Below are 6,836 nucleotides of genomic sequence, written 5' to 3'. Positions count from 1 at the left end.
CTCATCCAACCTGACAGAGCTTGAGAGGATCTGCAGAGAAGAATGGGGAAACTCCCCAAATACTGGTGTGCCAAGCTTGTAGCGTCATACCCAAGAAGGTTGTAATCTCTGACAAAGGTGCTTCAACAAAGTACTGACTAAAGGGTCTGAATACTTATGTAAATGTAATGTTTACGTTTTTTATTTGTAATAAATTAGCAAACATTTCTAAAATCGATTTGTTTTCTTCGTCATTATGGAGTATTGTGTGTAGACTGATTAGGGGAAAAAACAATTGTATCAATCTTAGAATAAGGCTGTAACCTAACAACACTTAGAAAAAGTCAAGTGGTCTGACTACTTTCTGAAGGCTTTGTATCTACTTACAGAGACATCTAGAGGAAACAGAGGTCTTTTTTGTCCCACCGTGCAAATCATTGGAACCAGATTTCACCCTTGTGCCCTGTTCAAAAATGTGCCCAAGATTTGTCTGGAAGGATCTGGAATGGCAGAAAAGTTTCCCCAAAAGAATCTTGAATTCCCATTTTTCGTGTCTCTCAATAATATGGTTTACATTAACAAGGCTATGTAGGCACAAACTAATGATAAAATAAAAAAAGACAAAAAATAAGACTATTCCATTGCAACTATTCCATAACTTGTTACTCTGTTGTGGAAAGGTTTATAGTCCTTAAATGATAGCTATAATCCAATGTGATCTCCTGTAGGCTCTCTATGCTAGCAGAAACTTAACCAGAGACTTACACCTGTCATAGTGGCCTCTCACCTGTCAAGTCCCCCTGCAGCTGAGCTCACACACACCACAGCTGGGACTCTGTGACATTCCCCTGAAACAGCACCTTCCCATCGATGTTGTGGTGGCCATAATGTAGTTCAGTGGAGCAAAGCGCCAATCTCTGGACTCCTGTAAAAAATAAAGGTCTACAGTAGTGGACCTCTACACATCCTGCCTTTAAAGCGGCAATCAGCAGTTGAAACCATAACAAAACGTTCTCACCGTTCCCATTTTGGTAAAAAGCTGAGGGATAGGGCTGGAGAAATGTATCCACTCTCAAATTCATAGGCAGCGCTATGGTTGCAATGACTGACCGTCCGCGATATCAAAATTCTAGTTTTAAATATGTTTTGAGGCTAAACAGTGTTTGTTTACATTTACTGTGTATAACAACATTAGAGCAAAACAAGTTATAATAAGCCGTATTCTTCAGGAATCAATGGGTAATATTATTCATTTACAAGTCCAAAAGTGGATGTAGCAATTTCAGGTTACCCCTTTAAAGGGAGAAGTCTAATGACAGTAAGTCCTCAATCCCAGTAGCAAAAATTCAACAGAAATGACTTGATTTGCTCTCTATGTTTGTGTTTGGGGGGGGGGGGATCTTATCTTGCCACCTCAAAAGCTGGACACTTGTCTGTGTGCCACCACAGTTAACCGCACGGACAAGGCAGCTCCTGGAAAGGAGAGGCCCCACCAGGTCACAGGGGGTCATGACATGCCGGCCATGTCGGAAGACACTAGTCCAGTCTGATACTGCTGCCACGCAGTCAGACCTGCCACCAGTTGGCAGCTTTCATCCACAACTTTCATCTCGTTTTACACACGTGTATGTGTTGTCTGTTTCAGCAGATGAGCCAATTATAAATAGGCAAGCTACTCATCGATACAGACATCTCTCTTATGTTGTTTTCACATAAAGACACCCTGATGTAGTGGTCTATCTTGTGAGACAAGATATACCAATATGTTGAGGGAAAAGCAATGTACATATAGTAGTATCTTAGCTTGGGTATCCTTTTGGCAGGGGTATCATATTATTTCACACTTACCAATTAAAGTGAATTAAATTATTACGGTAGTGGCCATCACTAGACCAGTGCCTCTGACCCAGCATAGTGAAAGTCTGATGAGACGTTCCACTCCAGGGCTGGACAGACATAGGGGTGTGTGGGCCGTACCATTCTGAGGCTGGTCGAAGGGGTGTTTGGCCGTGCCACAGCAGCTGAGGCTCAGGCCTGGCCTGATTCAAGCGACCTGTCGCCAGACTTGATTAGTTCCCACAGCTGTGGGGCTATATAAGGCAGTCTTCTTGTTGTCCCTGATGCCTTGAGGGTCTCTGGTTGGGACCAATACCATTCAGTCTTGGGATTCAAGGAACTGACTCCACCGTTCACACTACCCTCTGCCCCAAGAGAGGAGGTGGAAGGATGAGGTGGGGTGAACACTAGAGAGCAGCTGTAATGACGCTGGCACCCGTTGCTTTTTTCACATCATAGTAATCCGTGCTCTTGAAACACTCTTTGGTGTGTCCCCAGCTTTGACGACATAACTTCTTCAGTGGACCTGTGTCAAAAACAGACCCCACAACTCCCCAGTGTCCTTCTTCTCTGTAACCTGAGCAAAGTCTCACTGTATCCTATCTGTCAAATCAACAATTTAAAATCTTACATCGTAGTATACAGTAGGCCGATTACAATGTGTCTTTTATACTGACTGTGACCTGTAGCACTGGTGATGCATGCTGGTCTGGCTGAGTGATGCATGCTGGTCTGGCTCTCAGGTTTCAGTTCCGGACATTAGCTGGAGAGTTGACTCTTGGCATGCTGGTGGCTTTCCCAAAGACCGGTACACTCTTAAAACCATCTCAGTAACCTGAGTGAAAATTTTAACATTATGTCATATTTTTTTGCATATTGACTGACGACATTGACATCAATGTCTCTGAGTTATTGGGGTTTCTTCCCCATTCCATAACTCTATAAAAATCACTGCTTATAAGAATGTAATGCACACATCTGCATTTAGACCAGAAAGGAATGTCATTCCTTTTCGATGAAACATGTCTTTTTTTGATGTGTGACTGATGTCCTTCCCTTCATGCTAATTTGTTTGAAGGCCCAATTTCAATTCATGATGCGCGTGTTTTAAACAGTACTTCAAATCAAATGTTATTAGTCACATGCGTCGAATACAACACAATACAACCTTATAGTGAAATGCTTACTTACAAGCCCCTAATCAACAATGCAGTTTAAAAAAATATGAATAAGAATAAGAAATAAAAGGAATAAGTAATTCAAGAGCAGCAGTAAAATAACAATAGCTAGACTATATACAGGGGGTACCGGTACAGACTCAATGTGCGTGGGGCACTGGTTAGTCGAGGTAATTGAGGTAATATGTACATGTAGATGTACATGTACATCAATAACAACAGAGAGTAGCAGCGGCGTAAAAGAGGGAGTGGGGGGGGGGGGGGGGCAATGCAAATAACCAGGGTAGCCATTTGATTAGATGTTCAGAAGTCTTATGGCTTGGGGGTAGAAGCTGTTTAGAAGCCTCTTGGACCTAGACTTGTCGCTCCGGGACCGCTTGCCATGCGGTAGCAGAGAGAACAGTCTATGACTAGGGTGGCTGGAGTCTTTGGCAATTTTTAGGGCTTTCCTCTGACACCACCTGGTATAGAGGTCCTGGATGGTAGGAAGCTTGGCCACAGTGAAGTACGGCCCAGTACGCACTGTCTCGTCGTTGTCGGTGACAAGGCCTACCACTGTTGTGTCATCGGCAAACTTAATGATGGTGTTGGAGTCGTGCCTGGCCGTCCAGTCATGAGTGAACATGGAGTACAGGAGGGGACTGAGCACGCACCCCTGAGGGGCACCTGTGTTGAGGATCAGCGTGGCGTATAATGTATTTTATTTCACCTTTATTTAACCAGGAAGGCCAGTTGAGAACAATTTCTCATTTACAACTGCGACCTGGCCAAGATAAAGCAAAGCAGTGCATCAAAAACAACACATGCGATAGACATATGTACAGTAATTAACACAATATAAATATCTATACACAGTGTGTGCAAATGTTGTAAGATTAGTGAGGTAAGGCAATAAATAGGCCATAGTGGCAAAATACACTGCTCAAAAAACTCCAAGTCAATCACACATCTGTGAAATCAAACTGTCCACTTAGGAAGCAACACTGATTGACAATAAATTTCACATGCTGTTGTGCAAATGGAATAGACAACAGGTGGAAATTATAGGCAATTAGCAAGACACCCCCAATAAAGGAGTGGTTCTGCAGGTGGGGACCACAGACCACTTCTCTTTTCCTATGCTTCCTGGCTGGGTTTTTGGTCACTTTTGAATGCTGGCAATGCTTTCACTCTAGTGGTAGCATGAGACGGAGTCTACAACCCATACAAGTGAATCAGGTAGTGCAGCTCATCCAGGATGGGACATCAATGCGAGTTGTGGCAAGAAGGTTTGCTGTGTCTGTCAGCGTAGTGTCCAGAGCATGGATGCACTACCAGGAGACAGGCCAGTACATCAGGAGACGTGGAGGAGGCCGTAGGAGGGCAACAACCCAGCAGCAGGACCGCTACCTCCGCCTTTGTGCAAGGTGGAGCACTGCCAGAGCCCTGCAAAATGACCTCCAACAGGCCACAAATGTGCATGTGTCTGCTCAAACTGTCAGAAACAGACTCCATGAGGGTGGTATGAGGGCCCGATGTCCACAGGTGGGGCTTGTGCTTACATCCCAACACCATGCAGGACGTTTGGCATTTGCCAGAGAACACCAAGATTGGCAAATTCGCCACTGGCGCCCTGTGCTCTTCACAGATGAAAGCAGGTTCACACTGAGCACGTGACAGACATGACAGAGTCTGGAGACGCCGTGGAGAACGTTCTGCTGCCTGCAACATCCTCCAGCATGACCGGTTTGGAGGTGGGTCAGTCATGGTGTGGGGTGGCATTTCTTTGGGGGGCCGCACAGCCCTCCATGTGCTCTCCAGAGGTAGCCTGACTGCCATTAGGTACCGAGATGAGATCCTCAGACCCCTTGTGAGACCATATGCTGGTGCGGTTGGCCTTGGGTTCCTCCTAATGCAAGACAATGCTAGACCTCATGTGGCTGGAGTGTGTCAGCAGTTCCTGCAAGAGGAAGGCATTGATGCTATGGACTGGCGCGCCTGTTCCCCAGACCTGAATCCAATTGAGCACATCTGGGACATCATGTCTCGCTCCATCCACCCACTCCACGTTGCACCACAGATTGTCCAGGAGTTGGCAGATGCTTTAGTCCAGGTCTGGGAGGAGATCCCTCAGGAGACCATCCGCCACCTCATCAGGAGCATGCCCAGGCGTTGTAGGGAGGTCATACTGGCACGTGGAGGCCACACACACTACTGAGCCTCATTTTGACTTGTTTTAAGGACATTACATCAAAGTTGGATCAGCCTGTAGTGTGGTTTTCCACTTAAATTTTGAGTGTGACTCCAAATCCAGACCTCCAGGGGTTGATAAATTTGATTTCCATTGATAATTTTTGTGTGATTTTGTTGTCAGCACATTCAACTATGTAAAGAAAAAAGTATTTAATAAGAATATTTCATTCATTCAGATCTATGATGTGTTATTTTAGTGTTCCCTTTATTTGTGCAATTAGAGATACTGGGGTGCAAAAGAGCAATAAAATAACAATATGGGGATGAGGAAATTGGGTGGGCTATTTACAGATGGGCTGTGTACAGGTGCAGTGATCGGTAAGCTGCTATGACAGCTGATGCTTATAGTTAGTAAGGGAGATATAAGTCTCCAGTTACCTACCCTTACCACCTGGTGGCGGCCCGTCAGGAAGTCCAGGATCCAGTTGCAGACGGAGGTGTTTAGTCCCTGCGTCCTTAGCTTATGGATGAGCTTTGATGGCACTATGGTGTTGAACGCTGAGCTGTATGAATAGCATTCTCACATATGTGCTCCTTTTGTCCAGGTGGGAAAGGGCAGTGTGGAGTGCAATAGAGATTGCATCATCTGTGGATCTGTTAGGGCGGTATGCAAATTGGAATGGATCTAGGGTTTCTGGGATATGGTGTTGATGTGAGCTATGACCAACCTTTCAAAGCACTTCATGGCTACAGACGTGAGTGCTACAGGTCGGTAGTCATTTAGGCATGTTTACGTTAGTGTTCTTGGGCACAGGGACTATGGTGGTATGCTTAAAACATGTTGGTATCACAGACTCGGACAGGGAGAGGTTGAAAATGTCAGTGAAGACACTTGCCAGTTGGTCAGCGCATGCTCGCAGTAAACGTCCTGGTAATCCATTTGGCCCTGCGGCCTTGTGAATGTTTAAAGGTCTTACTGTTTAAAGGTCTTACTCACATTAGCTGCAGAGAGCGGGATGACACAGTCGTCAGAACAGCTGGTGCTCTCATGCATGTTTCAGTGTTATTTTCCTCGAAGCGAGCATAGAAGTAGTTCGTCTAGTAGGCTTGTGTCACTGGGCAGCTCTCGGCTGTGCTTCCTGCCACATCCAACGAGCGTCGGAGCCGGTGTAGTACGATTTGATCTTAGTTCTGTATTGACGCGTTGCCTGTTTGATGGTTCGTTGGAGGGCACAGCAGGATTTCTTATAAGCTTCCGGGTTAGAGTTTCTTGAAAGTGGCAGCTCTAGCCTTTAGCTCAGTGCAGATGTTGCCTGTAATCCATGGCTTCTGGTTAGGGTATGTATGTACAGTCACTGTGGGGACGATGTCATCGAAGCAACTTATTGATGAAGCCAATGACTGATGTGGTGTACTCCTCAATTCCATCGAAGAATCCCAGAACATATTCCAGTCTGTGCAAGCAAAACAGTCCTGTAGCTTAGCATCTGCTTCATCTGACCACTTTTTTATTGAGTCACTGGTGCTTCCTGCTTTAATTTTTGCTTGTAAACAGGAATCAGGGGGATAGAATTATGGTCAGATTTGCCAAATGGAGGGCGAGGGAGAGCTTTGTATGTGTCTCTGTGTGTGGAGTAAAAGTGGTCTAGAGTTTTTTACCCTCTGGTTGCA

Source organism: Oncorhynchus kisutch, linkage group LG13 (assembly GCF_002021735.2).
Source record: "Oncorhynchus kisutch isolate 150728-3 linkage group LG13, Okis_V2, whole genome shotgun sequence".
In the NCBI taxonomy this organism is placed as follows: domain Eukaryota; kingdom Metazoa; phylum Chordata; class Actinopteri; order Salmoniformes; family Salmonidae; genus Oncorhynchus; species Oncorhynchus kisutch.
Note: the sequence above shows the minus strand (reverse complement) of the source record.